The sequence below is a fragment of the Macaca fascicularis genome, chromosome 2 (assembly GCF_037993035.2).
Source record: "Macaca fascicularis isolate 582-1 chromosome 2, T2T-MFA8v1.1".
NCBI lineage: Eukaryota > Metazoa > Chordata > Mammalia > Primates > Cercopithecidae > Macaca > Macaca fascicularis.
In genome coordinates, this window is record NC_088376.1 from 41,171,151 (window position 1) to 41,196,406 (window position 25,256).

Below are 25,256 nucleotides of genomic sequence, written 5' to 3' on the forward strand. Positions count from 1 at the left end.
ATTACAAAATGTACTCACATCTTTGCTAGGCTAGACCTCAGAAACAAATTTAGGTAAACCACATGTCCCCAGTTTGCCGGGACACCCCCACTTTTCACCTGTTGTCCCCTGCAATTATTAATAGCAACCCCTCTCACTTTCAAAAGTGTACAGTTTGGGTTGGGTGCAGTAGCTCACGCCTGTAATCCCAGCACTCTGGGAGGCCGAGGCAGGTGTATCACTTGAGGTCAGGAGTTCGAGACCAGCCTGGCCAACATGGTGAAACCCTGTCTCTACTAAAAAAAATATCAAATAGCCGGGCATGGTGTTGTATGCCTATAATCCCAGCTACTTGGGAAGCTGAGGCAGGAGAATTGCTTGAACCCAGAACACGGAGGTTGCAGTGAGCCAAGATCGTGCCACTGCACTCCAGCCTGGGCGACAGAACAAGACTCCATCTCAAAGAAAAAAAAATGTACAATTTGGACAACATGGAACCTCATCAGTTTTTTCCCAGATGAATCACCTTGGGTCACTCCTGCTTTTTAATAAAACTTCCATCTTTTACATGTTTTGTGACATAGGTCAGTGGGTTTTTTTGTTTTGTTTTATTTTTTTTCTGTTTTATTTGTTGTTGTTGTTTTTTGAGACAGAGTCTCGCTCTGTCGCCTAGGCTGGAGTGTGGTGGTGCGATGGCTCGGCTCACTGCAACCTCTGCCTCCCGAGTTCAAGCAATTCTCCTGCCCCAGCCTCCCGAGTAGCTGGGACTACAGGCATGTGCCACTACGCATAGCTAATTTTTGTATTTTTAGTAGAGATGAGGTTTCACCATGTTGGTTGGCCAGAATGGTCTCCATCTCTTGACCTCATGATCCACCTGCCTCGGCCTCCCAAAGTGCTGGGATTACAGGCATGAGCCACCGCTCCCAGCTGGGTCAATGTTTTTATTTATTATCCAAAAGTCAGATTTTTTTCCAAATGTATCTATTTTTAATCAGCCCTTCCCTCAGTGATGTACTTTTTTGTTTTATTTTAATGCAAAACCTGCTAACTTTAAGGGCTACTGAGATGTTTTAGAGTTCGAAAGATTAAAAACCAAACTCCTCCTCCAGCAACTCATGTTTATTGCCACAAGGTGGTGGTTTACTCAAAGGAAACCCTTCTGAGACCCAAATTGGACACTAGGAGCATTTTCTTTATCAAAATACTTCAGAACTGATGTGACTCTGTAAAACAAGAATGACCCTTCTCACTTTAAGAGGAAATCATAGACCAAAGCAGGCTGTATTTCCTCAGATACCTTCCCGTTTTTCATCGAAGATAAGAATGTATATACACATCTTCGTCTAACCTGACTCCTCTCTCCTTCCGGATGTAATGTCTTCTTTTTTCCACAAGTAACAGCAGGTCCCTCCTGTACCTTGCTCTGAGGAAGGCAGCCGGGAGTGGTAGAACTGGGAACTTTAGGGTCAGACAGATGTGGGCTGGATCACAGGTACACCTACTACCTGTCTAAGCTTGGGTGAAGCTACTTCAGTTTATTCAGTCAGTCTTAGTTTCCTCATCTTTAATTTTTTTTTTTTTTTTTTTTTAATAAATGGGGTCTTGTTATGTTGCCAGGTGCCTGGAACTCCTGTGTTCAAGCAGTCCTCCCACTTCAGCCTCCCAAGCAGCTGGGACTACAGGTGCCCACCACCATGCCCAGCTTGTTTCCTCATCTTTAAATAGGGAAATAAGACCTACCTTTCAGGAATGTTGTGGAGAGAGGTAATGTGTTTCAAAATTTCTTGACATTAAAACCAGTATTATTGTTGTTCTTGTAAAGGTATCATGCACCCTTTCCACAGTACAGAAACGTGTTGGGTAGCAGCTTCCCAGTCAAGGATCACAAGCCATAAGTCCCCAGGAGGTTCATCCAAGTTGTTGTGTGGATCAATATTTTAATTCCTTTTTATTACTTTGTATTCCATGGTCTCAGTAGATCACCGTTTGTTTCAAATTAATATTTGAGTGAGATATGAGGTTTTTTATTTCCCCATACAGATTTCTGGTTGCATAAGCACCATTTGTTGAGAAGACTTTCCTTTTCTTCACTGGATTGATTTGATGTCTCTGTCAAAAACCAATTGGTCATATAAATGTGAGTTTCCTTCAGGATTCTCTAGTCCATTCCGCTGATCTAGTTGACCATCCTTATACCAGTACTTGATTACTAGTTGTATAGTAAGTCTCAAAATCAGGTAATCTAAGTCATCCAGCCTTGCTTTTCTTTTTCAAAATTTATTTGTCTATTTTAAGTTATTTATAAGTCTATTTTAAGTTATTTTAAGTTGTTTACTTTCATACAAATCCTAGAGTCAATCTGTTAATATGTCTTTAAAAATCCTCTTGGAAATTTAAATTGCATTAAACCTAAAGACTGACTTAGGAAGAATTGACATCTTAATAATGTGTAGTCTTCCAGTCCATAAACAGGATGTGTGTTCCATTTATTCTTTAACTTTAGCAATGTTTTATAGTTGTTGAACCAATCTTGCAAGTCATTTGTATTTATTAATGCTATTATTAATGAAATTGACTTTCAAAATTTATTACCAATTTTGCGCTGCCAGTACATAGAAATACACCTGATTTTTTTATATTGACTTTGTATTCTGAGATCTTGCTAAACTCACTTAATAGTGCTAGTAGTTTCTTTGTTGATTGTGAAGGTAACTGTGAAAACACAAGATAGTGAGCCATAAAATGGAAGCAGCCACTCTGAGCCTACCAACCTGCTTTGGACTGTGTTGCAGTTTCTTCATGTCGTAGTAGTCACTGAAGGTTACAATCAAACTCCTCATCTGCATTGTGAGTCCCTGTGGGGCAGGTTGTCCCTGCTACTTCCTAGTGAATCTTTTATGATGAACCTCAGGTTTCCGTCATGACCTGAACGAATGAGCCCTATGCTGCCCACCATTCATGCTTAGTGAGAAGTCAGAGGAGATGACAAGGAGACTTCTACATGTTGTAAAGGAATCTGACCATAGGTCCCTCCTGTTGACAGATGTTTCTCCATGGGTCTCTCATGTTTCTGCATATTTTTCAAGCAGAGGCACTGACTGCTTTATTCCCAGCTACCTTTTCAGGAATGTTTATGTAGTGAACAACGTTGAAAGATAGAGGTAGTACCTCCTTCTAAAGCAAAGGAAAGGTTTGTTTACAGCCTTGGAAGTTAGAGATAGTGTCTCCTTCTGTAGAAAGCAGACTTAACTCTTCAGTGTAAAAGCTTTGGTTTCTTGAAGCTAGGATTCTTCTCCTGTAACACAACCTGCTGCATGTGCAGGTGTCACCTGGCCCTCTCTGCATTGTCCTATGGGAATCAGTTCAGGAAACCTATGCAAAAATGCTAATACTTTGGTTATTGCTATTGCTTTGAATAATAAACTGACCAGTTTATTAATACTCCAAACATAGTAGCCGTATTAGAATATGTGTCCACTTTAGTGGCTGGGCCTGGGTCCTCTTCCCTTTTCAACTTTATTTCCCAGCATGAAGGGCGAAGTTATACAATCCTAGAGAAGACTTGCTCCTGAGAACAGACACGGGGAGAAAAACCGAGCCTAGTCATGAGTAGGATCTGGACAAAGATGTCTGAGAATTAGGACCTTAGCCCACATGCAGGTTTAGCCTGTGGCTTCAGGGGAATGAACATACTGTACTGGAAGTCTGCCCTGATCACTCCGTGACCTTGGGCAGAATTATGCATGGAATCCATGCAAAGGCATTGTTTCAGACCCAATTTATTGGGCCCATCTGCTCCCCAGGGCTTGAACCACTTATGCAACTGAGCCACAGCTGCTACTACCAACGTCTCATCGCCTAACACCACCAGCTGTCCCAGCCTTCACTAGGATGAGATCCCAGCCCTGGCAGGGCCTCCATTGTTCTTGCTGAAGCAGGAGTTGCAGCAGATCTTGCCACAAGCCTTGGCTGATCAGACCCATGAACGTCTGGGCATTCCCACCACCTCCTAAGGCGGGCGAAGCACCACCGCACAGGATCTGGGTCCCTCTGTGGCTGCCTGGAGAAGCTAATGATACAACCTGGAAGCGGAGTGAGTGCATCCTGGGAAGGACTTTGACCCGTGAGAGACATAAGACAGGAAAGAGATAAACTCCTCTCCCTAATGAAACTACTGCAGTGCTCAGTGGTTTCAGATGTCTTGCATGACAGACCAAAAGGACGCATTTTTTGATAAGGTTATGGTCAACCTAGTTAGTGCGCCATTTTTCATTTGCTTCCCCACCTTTCCTGCCTCACCTCCCTTTTCCTCTCACTTTTGCTGTCCTGGGATTGTACCTTCCTCCAATAAAGTGTTAGTATATGTGCTTTGCACAGGCCGTTTTCTAAGGAACCCAGGCTAAGACAATCCCCTTTCCTACTCTTATTCTGCACTAATGCCCCACAGGAAAACCTTCTAATGTTTCTAATAGGTATTTCCTTGTTTGTATATATATTTGCAAAATATTTTTTGTTGTATGTGTTGTATGTAAAATGTACGTAGGGGTTATTGTGTTATACACTTTATTTCTCATTCTCTTTCTTTTTCAACCATCCCAGTGTTTTTAAGATCCATACGTGTTGCTCTGTGTGAACATTTGGTCCAGGTGCTGCCTGGTACTTCATGGCAAGCACTGACCACATCTTCCCTATCCACTCCCCAGTGATAAACATCAACATTGTTTCTAAATCTACCACCTCAAACAATGCTATTCAGCTTAAACATTATTTGAAACTCTCAGCCATGCACTGCGGCTCACGCCTGTAATCCCAGCACTTTGGGAGGCCGAGGTGAGTGGATAGCTTGAGGTCAGGAGTTCAAGACCAGTCTGGCTAACGTGGTGAAAACCTGTCTCTACTAAAAATACAAAAATTAGCCAGGCGTTGTGGCACACACGTGTAATCCCAGCTACTTGGGAGGCTGAGGCAAGAGAATCTCTTGAACCCGGGAGATGGAGGCTACAGTGAGCTGAGATCACGCCCCTGCACTCCAGCCTGGATGACAGGAAAAAAAAAAAAAAAAACTCTCATTCCACCTGGTTTCCCAAATTAAGCCATGGCCAGTTCCATTTCCTATCAGTAAATTCAGAAATTTCTCGATTATTTACTGTTTCTCACCACTCATCCCCAACACACCCTTTTGTTGGAGTTACCTTGCAGTTATATACCTAATGCCAGTGCACAGTGGGAGGATTACTTGTCTACTCTGGCATCTGCAGGGATGTACAAGTCTGGTGGTATCAGGCTGTCACTCCTTGCAGATGGCTACTACAATTCTTTCCAGGCTAACTGTAAGATCCATAGGATCTTCTGGCTTTTTTTTTTTTTTTTTTTTTTTTTTTTTTGAGACGGAGTTTCACTTTGTTGCCCAGGCTGGAGTACAGTGGCGTGACCTCGGCTCACTGCAACCTCTGCCTCCCTGGTTTAAGTGATTCTCCTGCCTCAGCTTCCTGAGTAGCTGGGATTGCAGGCATGTGCCACCACACCCAGCTAATTTTTTGTTTTATATTTTTAGTAGTAATTTTTTTTTTGTATTTTTAGTAGAGACGGCGTTTCACCATGTTGGCCAGGCTAATCTTGAGTTCCTGACCTCAGGTGATCCACTCATCTTGACTTCCCAAAGTCCTGGGATTACAGGCATGAACCACCGTGTCCGGCCTTTTTTTTTTTTTTTTTTTTTTTCCCAATTTTTAAGAGCAGTTTTTTGTTTTGTTTTGTTTTGTATTTTTTTAGTAGAGACGGGGTTTCACCGTGTTAGCCAGGATGGTCTCGATCTCCTGACCTTGTGATCCACCCGTCTCGGCCTCCCAAAGTACTGGGATTACAGGCTTGAGCCACCGTGCCCAGCCTTAGAGCAGTTTTAAGAGCAAAATTGAGAGGAAGGTGCAGAGATTTTCTATATACCTCCTGCCCACATACATGCATAGCCTCCTGGGTTATCAACGTCTTCCTTGAGAATGTTATATTTGAGTTTACATTGACACATCATAATCACCCAAAGTCAATAATTTATATTAAGGTTCACTCTTGGTGTTGTGGAGTTCTATGGGTTTTGACAAATGTATAATGACATGTACCTACCATTGTAGATTCATACAGAATCGCATCTGCATAGAACTGCAATGAACTTCTCCATCATCCATCACCATCTTCGGCAAGGTATGGATCTTAGCCTGGTGGTAGAATGTGAAGATGAGGACCTCATCCAGGTTTCTTCCTTCCTTGGGTGCTCTGCCTCAGCCCTAGAGGCTGTCCCTTACATCTGCTGTAATTGTATTCTTTAGCGTTTTCTTTTCCCTTTACTAGGTAATCCCCTCTTACACACAGTACTTTTTTATATTAAAATTTCCTTGTCCAAATTATTGTGTGGTTTCTGTATCCTGAGTAAACCCTGACCAATACATGGCTATACCAATTTATACTTCTACCTGCAATGTGTGAGAGCTCCAGTTCCTCCACAGGCAATTATTTTAAAGCCTTTGTCTACCAACCACAACATCTGGATGATCTGTGTGTCTTCTTCTATTGTCTGTTTTTTTCTCTTGCTTATCAATGATATTTTCATGCCTCTTCACAAGTCTACTTATTTTTTACTATATGTAGACATTATATATAAGAGGCATAGAGACTCCAGATGATATAATTTGCCACACAGTGTTCCCTCTTTCTTCTGTTAAGCAGATGGGAGTAAGGAATGATCGCATCAGTCCAGTGAAGGACTGAAGTGGGTTGAGACTGGGTTTTGGTTTTTGGAATCTATCTATCTCAAGTCCATCTCTGGTTTGCCCCTATACCTGACATGTGGATTTTGGGTGAGTGCCTTGGCAGGTTTCTGGATCCTCAGCCATGAAAGACTATGGAGATTCAGCTCTGCTTTTCAGAGGTTCCCAGTCCAGCTTCCAGACTCTGTCTCCATGGAGCTTCAAGATCTGGCCAATGTCTTGAGGTGGGAACTGGCTCTGTGTTTGGGGAAGGCCCTTCCTTCTTGGGAAACTTTCATTTTCTAAGCACTGTGGGACTATAGAATATTTCAACCTTTTTTTTTTTTTTTTTTTTGAAATAGGGTCTTGCTCTGTTGGCCAGGCTGGAGTGCAGTGGCGCAATCAGAGCTCACTAAAGCCTTGACCTCCCCAGCTCAAGTGATTCTTTCATGTCAGCCTCCCGAGTAGCTAGGACCACAGGTGCGCACCACTACGTCTGGCTAAGTTTTATTTTTTTCTTTGTAGAGATGGAGTCTCCTTTTGTTGCCCAGGTTGGTCTTGAACTCCTGGGCACAAGTGATCCTCCCACCCTGGCCTCCCAAAGTGCTGGGATTACAAGCATGGTCCACTGCATCTGGCCCTATTCTGCTTTTAGATGCATTCCTAGGTGCAGAACTCAGCAAATGTCAGGTGCAGAAAAATGGTTTTGTATTTAAAGCTCCCATGTTCTAATTTGTCATTCTAGCACCTGTGGCCACTAAAAGCTTTGCTGGTTTCCCTTTCCTCCATTACAGGTCCTCCTGCTAGGCAAACTTGATCATTAGCGAGTGCCCCAAACTGACAGATGCCCTGGGGATGAGGGAACAGCTGGGGAGCCTCATCTCGTTTTGTTGCAGTAGGAGTGTTAGCCTGCCACACCTACTAAATCCTACCTAGAAGAGGAAATCGCCTAGGCTTTTGAAACTCAAAACTTTTCTTTTTAAACTGTTGTCTCTAGCGTGTGTTTCAATATTTTAGAGTTGACTTTTTTTTTTTTTTCTTGACAAATTTCTGCTGCACTATCACTATCCTGAGGCTCTGGGTATCAAAAAAATGGAACAACGTTTTTCAAACTGTAGGTTACAATCCATTAATGGGGCAAAACATTGATTTAGTAGGTCACGCTAGCATTAACTTTTGTTTCATATGTGTGTTTGTGTGTGTGTGTGTTCTGGTTTGCAGTGTAACACCTATTTCTTCCTATGGATTGAGCCCACAATGTTTAAAAGCCGCTGGACTTTAGTTTAACGGAATAAGAGCTAAGGGGAGAAAAACAAACATTATCAGAAACCAACACATTAGCTGAGTCTGGACAACTTTTGGAGAAGTTTAGCAGTTAATGGGAAGGAGATTGTTTGGAAGCTTTTCTTCTGGCCCCAGATAGCAAGAGCAAGCCCGTGTGAGGAATGAACTATAAGTATCAGAGAAGAAAAGTTTATGAAGCTTAGCTCCTAATGAGGCTGGAGGAGGTGGTAGGTGTGGAAGGCTATGTTTTAGTCCATACCCCTCTGCTGCTATAACACAGTAACACAGACTGAGTAATTTACAAAGAAAAGAGATTTATTTGGCTCACAATTCTGGAGGCTGGGGAGTTGAAGAGCATGGCACCGGCATCTGGTGAGGGCCCTCCCATGGCAGAAGGCAGAAGCTAGTGTGAGACAGAGAGAAAATTGGACCAAACTCATCTTTTCTGTTAGGAACCCACTCCCTGTGATACTACCCATTCCCACAAAATGGTATTAATCACCTCTGAAAGGCTCCACCTCTAGCAATTAATTTCAACATGAGTTTTGGAGGAGACATTCAAATCACAGCAGGGTAGCAGGGAGGGGTAAAGATGAGAAGTAATTGGGCCTGGATTGGTAAAGTCCATGAAAACTCCGAAAGCAGAGTATAAGTTCTTGGCATTACATCATGGGCAGCGCAGGGGAAGAAAGGCCTTGTACTTGGCACAGAAGAAGGGTCAGCTGAGGGGATGAATAAGCATGGGTGGTGGAGGCAAGGTTATTTTGCTAGCCCATGGTTGGTGCTTCAGGGTCACCAAAAGATCTAATTCCAGCCACAGGCCCAGTAACTAGAATGAGCACTCATCTCCTATTCACCTTATCCCTGCTCCACCAACACCAAACACATACTTGTCCATCAAGGCCACCTGGCATGGGAGAAGAGTGTAGGCTTTGTGGTCAGAAAAGCCTGACTCTTAGTTTACCGGCTGTGTGGGATTGGGCTCACAGTCTCTTTATATCTAAGACAGGGCTCAGATGACCTTCAGCACAGGGTCACTGGGAGGCGGGCAGACCCATCACTATGTCTTATGTCAGGCACACTGTGAGTGCTCAGAAACTCACAGCTTATTTTACCTTTAGGGAATACACTGAAGCTGGGAGTTTTGTTGTTGTTGTTTGTTCATTTGTTTGTTTTTGAGACAGAGTTTCACTCTTATTGCCCAGGCTGGAGTGCAATGGCGCGATCTTGGCCCACTGCAACCTCTGCCTCCTGGGTTCAAGTGATTCTCCTGCCTCAGCCTCCCAAGTAGCTGGGATTACAGGCATGTGCCACCACGCCCGGCTAATTTTGTATTTTTAGTAGGGACAGGGTTTCACCATGTTGGTCAGGCTGGTCTCAAACTCCTGATCTCAGGTGATCCACCTGCCTTGGCCTCCCAAAGTGCCGGGATTACAGGTGTGAGCCACCAAGCCTGGCCTGAAGCTGGGAGTTCTAGAGGAAGGCTGGGCCACAGTGACCTGGTTGACTTCCAGCCCCACGGTCCAAGGCCCCCACATTTGCTGCTGAACTAGGCACCAGTTTGGATCAGCTCTGAGGCATGGCAGTCAGCAAGCCTCAGGGCAGAGAGACAAGTGCAGGACATGTTGCAGTGGGTGAAGTGTGTTTGCTTTGTCCTGCTCTGGGTCAGTACAGTGGCTCCGACTTCAGCCAGAAATTGGCTCCTGGCCCTGTGACTGACCTTGGACCTCTGTGGATTAAATTTGGGCCTGAGCCCTGCCTGGGTTTTTGGCTAGGAGTCTGGCCTTCTGCCATGCCTCAAATACACCTGATCAGCCAGGCACATCTGCCAGAGACTTTGGAAAGATTTCTGCTCAATCATGCTTCAGCATATAAGGTTTTCTCCTTCCCTTCTCAGCCTTTTTTTTTTTTTTTTTGAGATGGAATTTCATTCTGTCCCCCAGGCTGGAGTGCAGTGGTGTGATCTCAGCTCACTGCAACCTTCACCTCCCAGGTTCAAGCGATTCTCCTGCCTCAGTCTCCCTAGTAGCTGGGAGTACAGGTACCTGCCACCACACCTGGCTAATTTTTGTATTTTTAGTAGACATGAGGTTTCACCATATTGGCCAGGCTGGACTCGAACTCCTGACCTTGTGATCTGCCCACCTTGGCCTCCCAAAGTGCTGGGGTTACAGGTGTGAGCCACCACACTCAGCCCTAGCTAATTGTTATTTGTCCTTCCAGATGTGGCTCAGTCATCAGCTCTCAGAGAGGTCCTTCCCTTGGTACTTGCCTCCTCCCCATACTGGGTTAGGTGCCCTTCCTCTGGTCTCCCACAGGCCCTGTGCTTCTCTCTTCCACAACTCTTGCTCCTCAGCTGGCATTCAGCTTGTTTGAAGGCAGGTCTCTGTCCCAATGCCCGGTACTCGGTAGATGCTCTGGCAGTGTTTACTGGATGAATGAAGCTTTTCTGTTCAGTGGCTCTGTTCTCTAAGCCCCCATTTGCCAGCAACTGAGCCACAACTGTATTTCAAGGTTCAAAGAGCAAAGGAGGCAGCTCAAATGGAACAGCCCATCCGCAATCACAATCTGCAAGATTTAATCTCACCATTAGGCAATCCCAGGTAGGTCAAGCGCAGTGTCTCACACTTGTAATCCCAGCACTTTGGGAGCCCCAGGTAGGTGGATTGCTTGAGTCCCAGGAGTTCGAGATCAGCCTCGGCAATATGGTGATATCCCATCTCTACAAAAAGTACAAAAAGTAGCCAGGCGTGGTGGTGCACACCTATAGTCCCAGCTACTCAGGAGGCTGAGGCAAGAAGATCTCTTGAGCCCGGGAGGTCGAGGCTTCAGTGAGCTATGATGCTATGATCGTGCCACTGCATTAGAGCCTGGGTGACAGAGCGAGACTGTCTCAAAAAAAAAAAAAAAAAAAAAAAAGAATCCCAGGTACCTGGGTATGACTATTAGCTGTTTAAGTTCCATTTCTGAGAAGAGGTATTATTACAGATACATGTATGAAAGCAGTACAAACACATCTCTTTGACTCTTGTGTAGTTGTTGGCTCAGCTCAAGCTGAGGGCATGGTCAGGGTCCTGTGCCAGTCAGGGCCCAAGAGAAGATATGTCTTACATGGGGAGCCGACGAGGGGCTGACAGACCACCAGGATGTACAGATCCCTGCCCGCCTTCCCAAGTTCTATGGTAAATGGAAGGGATCGAGGGAGTCAGGTTCCAGGGCAAGACCCAGCCAGTCAAAGTAAACTACTGTCCCTCAAGCCTTCTCCCCAACTAGGTCTTTTACTCCCTACTGCCAAGGAGACATACTCTTGATGGCACCCAACCTGCTGTCCCCTTCCCAGGGGACTTTTGGGGTCTACAGGGTCTTTGGAGCAGCAGGTGGGAGTGGAGGCACGGGGTGCACAGCAACTCTCACCAAATGGCTGCATGGGTGGCTGGGATGCCAGTGGAAGCCTGCATGAGATTGAGAGCCTCAGCATGACAAGCAGAGCCAGCAGCGCTGTGAGGCTCCCTTAGGCCTGGGGCAAACCTGAGAAGGGAGTGTCCAAGTTTCCCTGGACATGTAAAGCTGGTTCTAAGTCATTGAGGTCCACCCACAAAAAGAATGTCCTCAGAAATGATGCTGACAATCAAAATCACAATGAGATGCCACTTTGCCCCCAATAGGATGGCTATAATAAAAAAAGACACACAAATTACAAGTGTTTGCAAGGAAGTGGAGATATTGGAACCCTCATATGTTGTTGATGGGAATGTAAAATGGTGCAGCTACTTTGGAAAACAGTTTGGCAGTTCCCCCAAAAGTTAAACATAGAGTTAACATATGATCCAGCAATTCCACTCTTAGGTATACACCCAAGAGAAAGAAAAACATATGTTCATACAAAGACTTGTACATGAATATTCATAGCAGCTTTATTCACAGTAGCCTCAAAGTAGAAACCTAAATATCCATCAAGTGATGCAGGGATAAACAAAAGGTATAGACATACAGTGAAATATTATTCAGTCATGAAAAGGAATGAAGTACTGCTACATGTTACAACATGAATAGATCATTAAACATTGTTTACTGAAAGAAGCTAAGCTAGTCACAAAAGGCCACATGTTGTATGATTCCATGTATAGAAAATGTCCTGAATAGGGACCATAGAGATTGAAAGTAGATTAGTGGTTCCCGGCGGGGGCGGGGGGAAGGGGTGAATGAGGAATGACTGCTAATAGGTAGTTCTTTCATTCTTTCTGTGGCGGCAGGGGCGGGGGAGTGGGAAGTGGTGAAAATGTTCTGGAATTAGCTCATGGTGATGGTTGCAAAACTTTGTGAGTATGCTAAACACCACTGAATTGTACACTTTTTCTTTCTTATTTCTTTTCTTTTCTTTTTCTTTCTTTCTTTCTTTCTTTTTTTTTTTTTTTTAAAGACAGCTGCTCACTTTGTTGCCCAGGCTAGAGTGCAGTGGCGCAATCTCGGCTTACTATAACCTCTGCCTCCCGGGCTCACGTGATTTCTCCTGCCTTAGCCTCCCGAGTAGCTGGGATTACAAGCCCGTGCCGCCGTGCCGGGTTGATTTTTGTATTTTTAGTAGAGACGGGGTTTCATCATGTTGCCCAGGCTGGTCTTGAACTCCTGACCTCAGGCGATTCACCCGCCTCGACCTCCCAAAGTGTTAGGATTACAGGCGTGAGCCACCGCACCCGTCTTGAATTGTACACTTCAAAAGGTGGAATTTTATGGTGTTGAATTATATCTTTATTTTTTTAACGTGGGGAAAATGACGCCGCTGGAGAGGAGTTAGCGGAACTGAAACAATGAAATGGTGCGCGAGTGTCGCCTGTCCCCGTCGCATCCATCCCAACGAAGTTTGGGCCCTGGAACGGTGCACCAAGAAGGCCTGCGGGGAGAGGCGCTGGGGCAGGGTAAGGAAGAAAGACGTCTCAGGATTCGAAGGGAATGCGGCTAAGGTGGCGACGGATGTTCGTCTAGGACTGGGGAGGCGTCCGTAGGCTCAGAAGTTGGCCCGGCCGGAGCGGAGATTTAAAGGTTGGAGCGCAGAGGCTCTTAAAGAGGCCGGGTCGAATTCCCATTTGGCGTCCACATTAAAGCCAGCTCCCGGGCGCCACGGATCCGACCCGGGTAAGTGCGCTGGGCCGTTGGGAGAGGCGGCGGCGCCGACCCCAGCCCCTGGCGTTCTAGCGCGCGGTGCCGGGCCCAGGGGACTCGGCGCGGGTGGGCTAGACTTCGCGGGCGCGCGTTCTGGGGGCCTGGGTGCACGGGGGGGCGACAGGGTCGAGGCACCCGGCCCGGGCTCCCCACTGGCGCGCCCGCCGCGGCGCTCTATTTTTAGCAGGCGCTGTGACAATATAAGGAATGCGCGGCGCGCTAGGCGCTCGGGGCGCACGCTGGCGGCGCGGTCGCTTTAAGGAGGCGCCGGGGCGGGGACGGACCGGAGTGGCCGGCTGGCGGGGAGCCGTCAGTCCGGCGGCCGCGGGGCCCGGCGGGCGCGGCGCTGCCTCCTCACCGGCGCAAGCTCGGAGGGGGCGGCCTGAGTGCCGTAGCCGAGCTGGGGCTGGAGCTCGCGGTGAGTGGTCGGGAGGCCTTGGAGGGGAGGGGGCCCGGCCGCGCCGCCTCTCTCCCCGGCCGTCGCTTTGTTCCGGGGCGGGAGGTGTGGCCGCCCTCCGGGCTCGGCCGCGCTCTCCGCTCGCGGGGTGCGCCCCGGGACCGGCTGTGCGTGGCGTTTTGCCCCCATCGCGGGCTCCCGCGTAACGGTGTGCGTTCGGGAAATCGGCCACGACCAAGACCCCAGTGGGGAGGGCCTGCGCGCCGCTCAAAGAGACCCTTTCATGGTAATCACACTTGGGTTCCTTGGCTGCCTGGGCGAGAACCCGGTGGGTAGATGGGTGGCATGAAGGGGCGGGGGAGTGGGCGGGGGGCTCTTTATCTACCCCCTCCCCCTCGCCTTAAGATGGCGTTAAAGAGGGGAGGGATCCGCCAGGGAGTTGACAAATTCATCTGAATAATAAAACGCAGACTGCTTCATAAACAACCCTTCACTGCTCCCGGAGGTTTGGGGAGCTGGAGCTGTGGTCACAACTAGGGCCTGGGCTCATGCATTGAACTAACCTGGCTGGGGCATCAGACACGGTGCCAGTCCTGCCCTGCGGGGAAGACAAGAGCACAAAGTGACAAGCCAGGGTGGTAAGTGCTGAGATCCGGTAAGCCCAGGGGTTGTGGGAGCCCCTGGGGGTCCCTACTCCAGAGTGGGAGGTGAGAGAAGGCCCCCTAGAGGAGATGATGTCTGACCGCAGCATGGACACAGGACACCCAGTTAGACTCTGGCTAGAGCTGAGGTCTGTTCTGGCCTGGGGCAAAGCGGAGTCTGGAGAGGTGAACAAAGTCCGTCAAGGCCACTGGGGCCTTGATCATAGAGCTCTGCCATTGCCCCTACTCCCCAGTGGCCGGTGATGGTATGGAACCTCCCTGGCCTTGCTCCTCCAGGACTCACTCTGTCCTGGACCTGATCAGAGAGGGTGGCTGACACGGCTCGGAATCGTGGCTTCAGAGGTTTGTCTGGCAGCAGGAGTAAGATGGAGATATGACTTTAAGAGCTCTGAAACTCCACTGTAAAAACAACAACCAACAGGACTTACAAAGACCGGCACTTGAAGTGGATGTGCTCATCATTTGACAAGACACCTCCAGAAAGATTTTGTTTATTATAAAGGATGAGGGAACTGGGGTGAAAAAGAGCCAACAGCTTGCCCAAGATGATATCTTAAGTCCATGCTTTTGGCCACGTGGCTGTCTGGGCTTGGGAAGGCTCTGGTGCAGCCTGTGTTAGAGTTTTGTAATATATTGTTTTATAATTATTCACTATAGACATTCATTGGTGGGTTGAAGTGTGAGGCAGTGAGCTGTGGGTATTAATAACTGACTCGTGTCAGAAGCTTAGCAGTGAACAAAGCACTTTCTCGGATACAGTTCTTAGAGCTTCTCCTGCTTCTTTTCCTGGGGAAGAAACTTGAGCTGCTAACATTTTGTAAACCTCCTAATTTCCTGTAAATCACATGTCCCTGCTGACTGGGGCTGAAAATGTTTCGGGCAATGGTTTTCACCCTTAGGTCTGTTCACACTGCCCAGCCGCCAGTTAGCTTCTCTGTGTAGTTTATGGTGTAATTTGTCCTTTTTCTGCCAGTGTGGGAGGCATGGGGCTTTCATGCTCTGGGGTTTTTGAGGTCTGCCAGCCTCTGGGGAGGGAGGTGTTGGGCAAGCCTCGTGCTCTGGTGGAAACTGACCCCCCAGATGTGAGCTCAGCATTTCCTAAAGTTGGGGGGGGGTCGGTGCGGGGGAGAGGGTAGGCGGTACTCAAGGCCCTCTGGTGAGGCAAGTGATTGTCTCCAGGGCTGTCAGCTTCACTCCTTATAAGACAGTTGCTAATTTACACCTCTCTTTTCACCTACATAAGACATTTTGTGACAGGTTTTTTTATGTTATTATTAGCTCTAGCCACTGGTATTTCACACTCAGTTCTTCTGAGCTACTTATAAAGTGACAAGTCCAGCCAGGGCAACATGGTAAAACTCTGTCTCTACAAAAATTAGCTGGGCGTGGGGGCATGCGCCTGTAGTCTTAACTACTCGGGAGGCTGAGGCAGGAGGATTGCTTAAGCCCAGAAGGCAGAGGTTGCAGTGAGCCATGATCACGCCACTGCACTCCAGCCTGGGTGACAGAGCAAGACTCTACCTCAAAAAAAGAAAAAAAAAAAAGTGACAAGTCAGTTACCCTTGGGGTCGGTTTGGTTCCTGAGCTCTAGTGACCACCTGGAACAAGGAATGACTATTGGCCTCTGATAAATTAGGCTCCTGGGATGACTGGTCCTAACCTCAGTCAGAATCACATGTTGACCAGCCTCCTGGATCTAGTGAGTTCTCAGGAAATGTGGCTTCCATAATATATTTCACATCTGATTTAATCATTGTAATCTGTTCTGCCAATGAAATGCCCCCAAACAGAGCGTGTCTCCCTGAAAGCAATTGAAAAACATAGCTGCTCATGAGCGTTGTGTAGTTTGTACAAGCATACTCATGTGAACTGAATGGGAATGCATTTTTGTGCAATGCTGGAATGTTCTCAAGTGTCCAGAGGATGTGCATTGAGTTCCAGAGGCTCTGTACCTGCCAGGCCCTGGGCAGACATAGAAGGTACAGTCACCTTTATCTGGAGATGGGAAAAAGAAAGGAGCTGGAGGAGTTCCCTGAGACCTGGGACACCTGGCAAGTACCTATTGTCTAGGGACTGAGCAGAGAATTCAAGCTTTAAGAGGAATTTTGTTGCTGGACTCTGAGTCCCTGCCAGCCCTGATAAGTCGTAGATCGTGCCTCTGAGCCCTCTAGTACTGAATCAATGGGGATGCTTTTGGCAACAAGTAACAAAACCCAAATAACAGTAAGATTAAGCAGAGCTCAGATCTCCCCAAGATGCTCTCTGCTCTTGTAAGGTCTCTGTACACAGGAATGGGCTATCAGTACCATTTCCAGCAATTCCTGCGTGGGACAGGTAGCCACAAAGACTGAGGGTCTGGAGTTCAGGGTAATAGCTTTTGTCTTCTTGAGTCATAGTCTTTTTAATATGCTGATGAGAAGCCCGGGGAACGTTGATGTACAAAGCTGGACATATAATTCAGGGGATTCATGGATCTCTGAAAACCAGCCCCGGATCCCAGCTTAGCCGTCGCTGGTCTAAAGGCACGTGACTTCTCTAATGTTCATGGCAGACCTATTCTGTAAGCCCATTGTGCAGCCAAGTCAGCATGCCGCTCCAGTGCAGTCTGAGAGGGCAGAGATGGGGGCCAAGAGTACAAACAAAGTGGGACAGTTCTCATTGCCTAGCCTGTGAGTTGAAGTCTGTGCAGTCAGTCGGTGGGTCTGACCAAGAGGGCAGTGCTGGTGCTGCCTGGTGCTTCAGCAGGGGTGATGAGGTTCAGGCTGAGGTGGAGACCACATTGCAGTCACCACACATTCAGTGGTGCACCACCTGTTGTTCTCTAGGTAGCATTCCCACTACGTGTGTGATGCAGTTGGTTCTACCTATTCCCAGAGACTCCACCTTGGCCCTCCTTGTCCTGGCTCCCACGACTGAGCCCCTAGGGCCATTTAGCTGGCCAGCATGATCTCAGACAGCTTTCTGCAGGCCTTCCTCTTGTAGGAGTCATGAAGCAGCAATGTGTATTTTGCTTCTTTTTCTTGTTGTTATATTAAAAAATATTTGTTATATTCTATCCCAATTCATATTATTTGATTTTTTGGCTATATATTACATATAAAAATGTATTTTTTATATTTTGCTTCTTAATGTCGCTATCATTGTCCTTCATATTCTTGGTAGCTTCACTAGGTGGGCCCCGCTGCATGACAATGTGGGTCATCACCGGTTGCTGAGGTGATTTTCTGAGTCTCAGAGGGGTATAGTCCTGGCATCAGGCTACCTTGATGGATAAAACAATATGATTTATATATAGGTTGTATTGCTAGTAAGATTTTGGAGAGCACCAAGAATGAATTTGGCTGTGCAGCTTGTAATGGCCAAACAAAGGAGGGTGGGTGGAGAGTTGGGAGCTCTGGTTCTGGCCTCTGTGACCATCTATAGGGCCATGTTTGGGTCCTGTGCTGCCTGGGCCCAGGCTCCATCTGTGACTTCTCTGCCCAGCCCTCAGTGTTGTCATAGGGATTAGATAAAATATACACATGAAAATACGCTTGGGAGGCCAGAAAGGGCTGGAAGAATGAAGAGCATTACCAGGATTCAAGCAACCTTCAGAGGACAGAATCCTAGACCCAGAAGGAGCCCCCTGAGTGTATTAAGTCAAGTCACACCCCGTAGAGCACATTTCTCATAGTGGCGAGGATGATGATCTGTCATTTTGATAGTTATATACTGGTTTATTTCAATGTATTATGCAAACACAGGCATCACAACAAACCGGGGGTTTTTTAAATGGATATTTTGCTCAGATTAAGGCTAAAGAAGTATTTTAAGTAAAAAAATATGATAAAAAATTTTAAAGTATGGTGGTTTTCAGATTAAGCTAGTTATAGTGCAATAGTAGACAAATATGACCCAAATGGGAAAGTGAGCCCTTGAGGAAAGGCTGAGAAACTTTCAACAAGGGGAGTCCTTCCCTCCTTGACAGCCCATTAGGGGTGTGTCTTTGACTTCACCCGGACCCTTCTAGAGACACAATGTTTGCTACCCTTTGAGTCAGTCCACTGCTTTTGGGGATTCTCTCATTCTTGGGAAGTTCTTTCCCTTCTTCCTTAACCTGTCCCACATGAACCTTTGACAGTCCTGCTTTTCTCCAGCGTGAGCAGCTTTACTTCCTTCAACTGCTCTTCAAATGTCATGGTTTAAAAACAGCCCCTCTGTATGTCTGTCCTTTCTTCCCTCCATCCTTCCAGCCACCCACCCACCCACCCATCCATCCATTAATTGATCCATCTCTCCATCCATCTTTCATTCAGCAAAGACTTGTGGGCTGGACCCTGTACTATATACTTGATATTCGCTATCTCTAAGCCTCACAACGATTTTGTTAGATGCAGTTAACCTTTTATAGATGTGGAAGCCGAGGCTCAAGGAGGTTAAGTAGGTCACCTGCAGTCATAACCTGAGAGAAGCAGAGTCAGGAAGGAATCTGACCGTGGTCTGTCCTCTTCCTGAAGCGCACACTCCTTCTGTTAGACCGTGCTGTTCCCAGCAGTGGATGACCAAAAATGTCATGATCCCTTCTCTCCTGGTGCTTCGGGGACCTATCCCATGGAGGTGTGGCTCTACATAATCAGTGCGATGGGCAAAGGCCTCATGAGGAGCGGGGATGGAGCAGCCTGTGCACAACGATGCGGTGAGGCAGCGGAGGTGCAGAAGACGCTGGCTGGCGGGAGAGGCAGTGGGTGCCTAGCTGGCAGGAGTCTTCCCTGACTGCTACTAATCTCACAGTCACAAATGAACCCCTAAATCATTTGTGTACTTTATTTTTTTAATTTTGAAAAAGGGAAGTGTAGAGGATAGTATAACAAATACCATGTACCCATTACCCAAAATGAACAGATGTGACCATTTTGTCTGTACCTGATCCTTTTCACAGTAGGGCTGGACTTAAAGCCAGACCGCTCATCCTTTGCCCTGGCTGGTTTGGGCCCATCCTCAGCCTGCAATGGGCTTTTGGGAGCCTTGCTCCTGAGTTTTCCTGTATTGGTTCTCTCTGGGGGCTTCATGTCCTCAGTTGATGCCAGTGGGCCTCCCTGGAAGTTGTTGACTGAAGAGCCTTTTGCTGCTTCTGACCACACTGGGGAGAAGCCACTCTGGGGAGAGTGTGTGTTTTTTTGGCTGTGACCTTTTTCAGAGAAGTTCATCTACCCTCACAAACACCTGCCTTGACTGTTGTGGGTTTAGCCAGGCTGCAGAGCATGGTTTAGTCATAGCTGCCTAAACTGAACCGTAATATTAATGGTAGGTTTGTATATTTGGAAGATAGAGAAAACATAATTCTCTTTTTATAATTATATGAGAATGATAACAAAATACTTTTTGTTGTTGTTAGCAGTGAGGTCTTACTCTGTTCCTTAGGTTGGAGTGTGGTGGAGCAATCATAGCTTATCACAGCCTCGAACTCCTGGGCTCAAGCCATCCTCCTGCCTCAGCCTCCTGAGTAGCTGAGACTATAGGTGTGTGCCACCGTGCCCATCTAATTTTTTAAAATTGTTTTTGTAGAGATGGGATCTCCCTTTGTTGTTTAGGTTCATCTCGAACTCCTGGCCTCAAGCGATCCTCCCACCTCAACCTCCCAAAGTGCTGGGATTATAGGCATGAGCCCCCACACCTGGACACAAAATACATTTTATATTCTAAAGTATAGGATTACTTTAAGAGAAGGAAACTAAAGTATGATGGCTTACTTTCTAATCCATAACTTCACAGTTTTCCCTTCCTGCAGCTTTCACAGAAAAAAACAGGTACCGGGTACTGGGTCCTTCTCTCTGCCAAGCAGGAGCAAGGCGGCAGAGCCAGCCCTGCAGCTGCAGATAGAAGCTGTCCATGACGACAGGACGCAGCTTCTCACCCAACTGTTTGCAGCCTTCTCCTTTCCACCCACCGATTGACTCCTGAGCTAACGCCTGATGTTATCCTGTTTGCATGTAGTTTGCCATGAGTTAGAACAGTGAGTAAAGCACTGCTTTTTAAAGCTGTGCAGAAAGATTCAAAAATTTCTGGAAAGGCTTCCTTATCCAGGGCAGATTCTTGTCAGTTCCTATTGGAGACCAAGATTTCATCTGGTTTCATAACAGAAAGTGGGGACCCATGGGGGACCCCAAGTCCTCTTCATTAAGTGCTGAGAATGTCTGGAAACATTTTCCTTCCCTGAGTTGCCCTTAAGGAATAACACCACCAGGCTGGATGCAGTGGCTCATGCCTGTAATTTCAACACTTTGGGAGACTGAGGCAGGAGGATCACTTGTGGTCAGGAGCTCGAGACCAACCTGGCCAACATGGTGAAACCCCGTCTCTACTAAAAATATAAAACTTAGCTGGGCATGGTGGCGGGCATCTGTAGTCTGAGCTCCTCCAGAGGCCGAGGCAGGAGAATCGCTTGAACCCAGGAGGCGGAGGTTGCAGTGAGCCGAGATCGCACCACTGTGCTTCAGCCTGGCGACACAGAGACTGTCTCAAAAAATAAAAATAAAAAAGAATAGCACCACCAGATCCTTTTCCCTCATTCTGATGGAGATGCTGCAAAACCCAGCAAAGGCTGGGTGCTGAGAGACCTCAGAAGGCCCTGCTTTACTGGGGCTTATCTTGCAGTAGAAGCCATACCAGTGAAGGCAGTTGAACATATTCTACAACCACTGCCTATGTGATTATACGGAAATCCACGTATGTGTTATACTTACAGGCATACCTTTTTAAAGACAAGTTTGGGTTTAAAAAGAAACTACTTGGCGTACTGTATATTAGGCTGGCCCTAGTATACCGAGTACACAGATTAAATGTAAAAGTATTTGTGGGCATGTGGATCTGTGGGGAGATCTCTGGAGTATAGTGGATTCAGGAGACTCCCCTACCCCTTTAGGAGCTGACCATTTATGGGGGGTGTTGGCGACAGATTTTTGCCCCTCAAAAGCGTTATGTATTCATTTCAAAAGCAAAATTAATTTTAGTTCAGTTTAGCTTTTTTTTTCCTAATCCTTTAGTATTTCAACATGCCTTCTTGAAAATTCTCCCTTTTTAGATAACCCACAAATTTATCTCTTTATATTTTCACTCCATTGGAAATGGAGGCTCGAGGAGGAGACAGGCAAAGCCGTCTTTCTTGGCCAACACCGCTCTCACCAGTCTATCATGGTCTTCTTTCAGTGTCTGCTTTATTATAACCAGAGATGACGGAAGGAGGGTGGGATCACTGTCCCAAAGCCTTGGGGGCATATATTTTTAAAAACTTCTATGAGCTATGCCTCCTTAGTCTTCCCTCCCCACCCACATTCCTCAGGTTGAGGTTCCTGGGGCAGAGCTGGAAGTCCTAGTCTGTCTCACACTCCCGCTGAGGAAGTCCAGCCCAGGAGAGGCCAGGTGCCCTGGCACTCCCCAGCAATTAAGGCCAGCTGGCATCACAGCCTTCCCATCCACCCCCACTCACTGACCCCATCCCACCCCCCCGCAGTGGACAGCTGCCTGATCCACTAATCTGGGGCTGGGTGGGTGTTTCCTGCATGTTTGAGATTTTAGGAGGAAATCAAAATAAAGAAACAAAGCCTTTGTTTTATTTCTGGACTCCCAACTGGGGATGGCTGGAGGGATGGAAAGCGGGGAGCAGGAGGAGCAGGTCACTTGGCACTTCAACAACATAACCATTCTAATAGAGCATTTAACAAGAACTTTTTCTATTTAGGGTTGGGGTGGGTAAATAGGAAAGATGGCAGGACTGGGAGAGCCCCTTTGTGTGGAAGGAGAAAGTGGGGCCGCTCTTGCCCCAGGCGGGGCCTCTGGCAGTGCCTGGTGTTCAGGCAGGGAGGGGTCTGAGGCCACCCAGCTGGGCTGCAGAATTGGCAGCCTGGGGACTCAGTGACTTTCAGTCCTCCCTTCCTGAAGGAACCCTCTGCTCCAATTTCTGCCCCACTACTTGTCTGTGTGACTCTCCGCCTCTGTAGCCTCCTCTTCCATGTCTGTAATGGGAGGACGTCCCAGCCACACTCTGGCCTTTCTTCTCTAGTCCAGTCATACTGGGTCGGGCTCTCACCTGACATGTGGAAATGGACAGCTGCATCCCCCAGTATTTCTTAATTCTTCCAAAGGATCTTCTCCTCATAGAAATTCTCTGAGGGTATCATTTATTTTCTTTAAAAATTGCCCAAGTATTGATGAAAACCCTCCTAATTTGCAGCATTTCTGAAGATTTCAGGGTATGGGCCATGCCCACTGGCCGCCTGGCCTCCACTCCCCTTTGCCCCATGTGCATACAGTAAGGTTGGCTTCTTCGTCTGCTAAGCCACTGTTATTGTATATCACAGGCATTCACCAAGGGCTTTTAAGAAAGGGGGTTTTCTGCAGCCCAGATCAGGGCAGAAGTTAAAAATGAATGTCAGACATCCTTCCCTTCTTCATCACACCCTTGGAGACTGTCTCTGTGACTGTCTCCTCAAACCTAGTTTTCTGCTATTTTCTAGGGGCCAACTTTCCTGGACACTTTTCCCCAGACCTTCTGAAAACTCCAAATTTTCATTACTTTTGATTGCAGAACAAAGATTACAATCTGTCTTAGTCTAGACTGTGGGCTGCCCTTGTCAGATGTGAAGGGGCCTGGGCATGGTGGCTCACACCTGTAATCCCAACACTTTGGGAGGCTGAGGTGGGTGGATCACTTGAGGTCAGGAGTTCGAAACCAGCCTGGCCAACATGGTGAAACCCCGTCTCTACTAAAAAAATACAAAAATTAGCCAGGCGTGGTGGCGGGCGCCTGTAGTACCAGCTACTTGGAAGGCTGAGGCAGGAGAGTCGCTTGAATCCAGGAGGCAGAGGCTGCACTGATTCAAGATCGCGCCACTGCACTCCAGCCTGGGCGACAGAACAAGACTCTGTCTCAAAAAAAAAAAAAAAAAAAAAAAAAAAAACATGGGCCGGGCGCGGTGGCTCACACCTGTAATCCCAGCACTTCGGAGGCCAAGGCGGGTGGATCATGAGGTCAGGAGATCGAGACCATCTTGGCCAACATGATGAAACCCCGTCTCTACTAAAAATACAGAAAATTAGCTGGGCGTGGTGGTGGGCACCTGTAGTCCCAGCTACTCAGGAGGCTGAGGCAGGAGAATGGCGTGAACCCAGGAGGCGGAGCTTGCAGTGAGCCAAGATCGCACCACTGCACTCCAGCCTGGGTGACAGAGTGAGACTCTGTCTCAAAAAAAAAAAAAAAAAAAAAAAATATATATATATATATATATATAGGCCTTTAAATAACTCATCTAAGAAAGAATTAGACACTCTAGACCTCTACCTTTGCCTACAGTAAGAACCAGCAGAAACGCTGGGATGATTAAGCTATCATTATTACTAGCCAGAGCAAGTCAGTCCTCTCCTAACTTGATCAGGGCAAAGCCAGGTGTTAATTTTTTCCCTTTCCTGTTAGAACATTTTGTAACATAAGGACTGGAGATGATGTAGATTAACAGTATTTATTGAGTACTTTCTCTGTGCCAGATATGTGCTGGGCACTGGAGATACAGTGAGGAGAACAGAGGGTGGGCCCTGCCCACATGGAGGCGACGGTCTAGTGGGGAAGATGCATTACATGTTTACATCTTGTAAATAACTAAGCAGTTAAGTGCCAGCATACAAGATGCTGTCAAGGCAGACAGCTGGGTGCTTTGGGAGACCCTGATAGTAATCTCATATAGTCTGGGGTGCAGTGGGGGTCAGGGAAGTGTATGTAAGGTGCTTAGCATGTGGTCAGGGCTTAATAAATGGTCATGATAATGACCATCCGTGGCCACAGGGCCCAGCCTGGTTCCACCTCCAGCTGGTGGCTGCTACCACCCACCAACAATAGTTTTGCACAGAGAAGTTTTTCATTAGGCCAAGGTTATACAGCTAGCAGAGGGGCTTTGATTCATGACTTTTTATAAAAGTGCTATATGTAGAAAGCAGAGGGGTGGGAAGCTTCCCTCAACCCCCCAGCCAATACCGACCTTTGGACAGGCCTTGCCCCGCAGGAATGGAGCAGCAGGCTGGATACTGAGGAGAAAAAATGCAGCAGTCATTTAGGGCTTGGGGAGGGAGATGTGAAAAGTAGCCTTCTGCTAAGTGGGCTTAAAACCCTGGAATTGGAAGGGTCCCTGAGAAGCCATCACACCCACCTCCAGCCTGGTTCACCACTCCAAAGCTAGGTGGCCAGTCCTCCTTCCTCCGCGTCTGCTTCACAGACCTTTGCAGAGGAAAATCCCACACTCATTGCCATGCCTGCCTCGTTTTCAGGAAGTTTCCCTTTTATTTGGCTTCAGTCCGTCTCTCTGCAGTCTGGTTACTCTTTAAAAATGGAGATTGAATCGCCTCTCCCCACCTCAAGGAAGAACCTAGACCCTATGTCTTTCTCATTTTTGGTCAACATAAACAATTTCACATTCTTCATTAATGGTGTCTAACATCTTAAATATAAATAATGAAAACAAAGCGAAGCAGCGGCGTTTTTTGCGTGTGCCTTTTTGGCCTCCACCTCTCTGGGCTCTGGCACACTCCTGGGGTGGGCTGTGTGCCTGTCCCTGAAGAATGCCAGGCTGGCCCATCTCCTGCAGGCCAAGTAACCCCTGCGGCTGCTCTCTTCAGTGAGATCATTTCCTTTGATCTCACACCTCCTCGCACCAAAGCCAGGCCAAGCCAAGGCAGTGCGAAGAGTTGTCTGCCTTGGAACAGCCGTACCACTCAGATGTGTATGTGCTCAAGAAGAATGGGTACAGAGTGTTGATTTATTTGGGTTATACAATGTGTAAAACTTTTTCATTAGTGGCCAGTATTTAAAATAATAAAAGAGCCAGAAATCTGAGTTTTTGCATAGACTCAGATTGCTGGCTAATTTAAAAATTTAGACTATGTGGCAAGCTCATTGCAGATATTATGTTGCAGCAGTCAGCTGGAGCGGGGTGTCAGTCATCTGTTTGCGCAGGCCCCACTGCTCCCTGTTGCCTGTACCTACCCACTTCTATCACTTATTGACAC

General features: G+C 47.2%; 1 protein-coding gene and 1 long non-coding RNA gene across 16 annotated transcripts in view; both read left to right on the forward strand.

Annotated features, from left to right (window-relative positions):
- Positions 1–1,543: 1,543 nt before the first annotated feature.
- LOC135969636 (uncharacterized) lies at positions 1,544–6,380 on the forward strand. Its single transcript, XR_012430742.1, has 2 exons — positions 1,544–4,075; positions 6,111–6,380. It is a non-coding gene; the product is annotated as an uncharacterized lncRNA (long non-coding RNA).
- Positions 6,381–12,508: 6,128 nt separating this feature from the next.
- Positions 12,509–25,256, forward strand: part of MRAS (muscle RAS oncogene homolog) — a 59,298-nt gene continuing 46,550 nt past the window's right edge. For 5 of the 15 annotated variants that reach the window (XM_045386903.2, XM_074031128.1, XM_045386899.2 and 2 more), the window contains exon 1: positions 13,396–13,584. The gene's annotated coding sequence lies outside the window, so the exon portion shown is untranslated. Of the gene's footprint in view, positions 13,140–13,395; positions 13,850–14,004; positions 14,202–25,256 lie in introns of those variants that run through there. The other 10 variants (XM_074031129.1, XM_045386901.3, XM_065539983.2 and 7 more) reach the window with 4 other exon arrangements.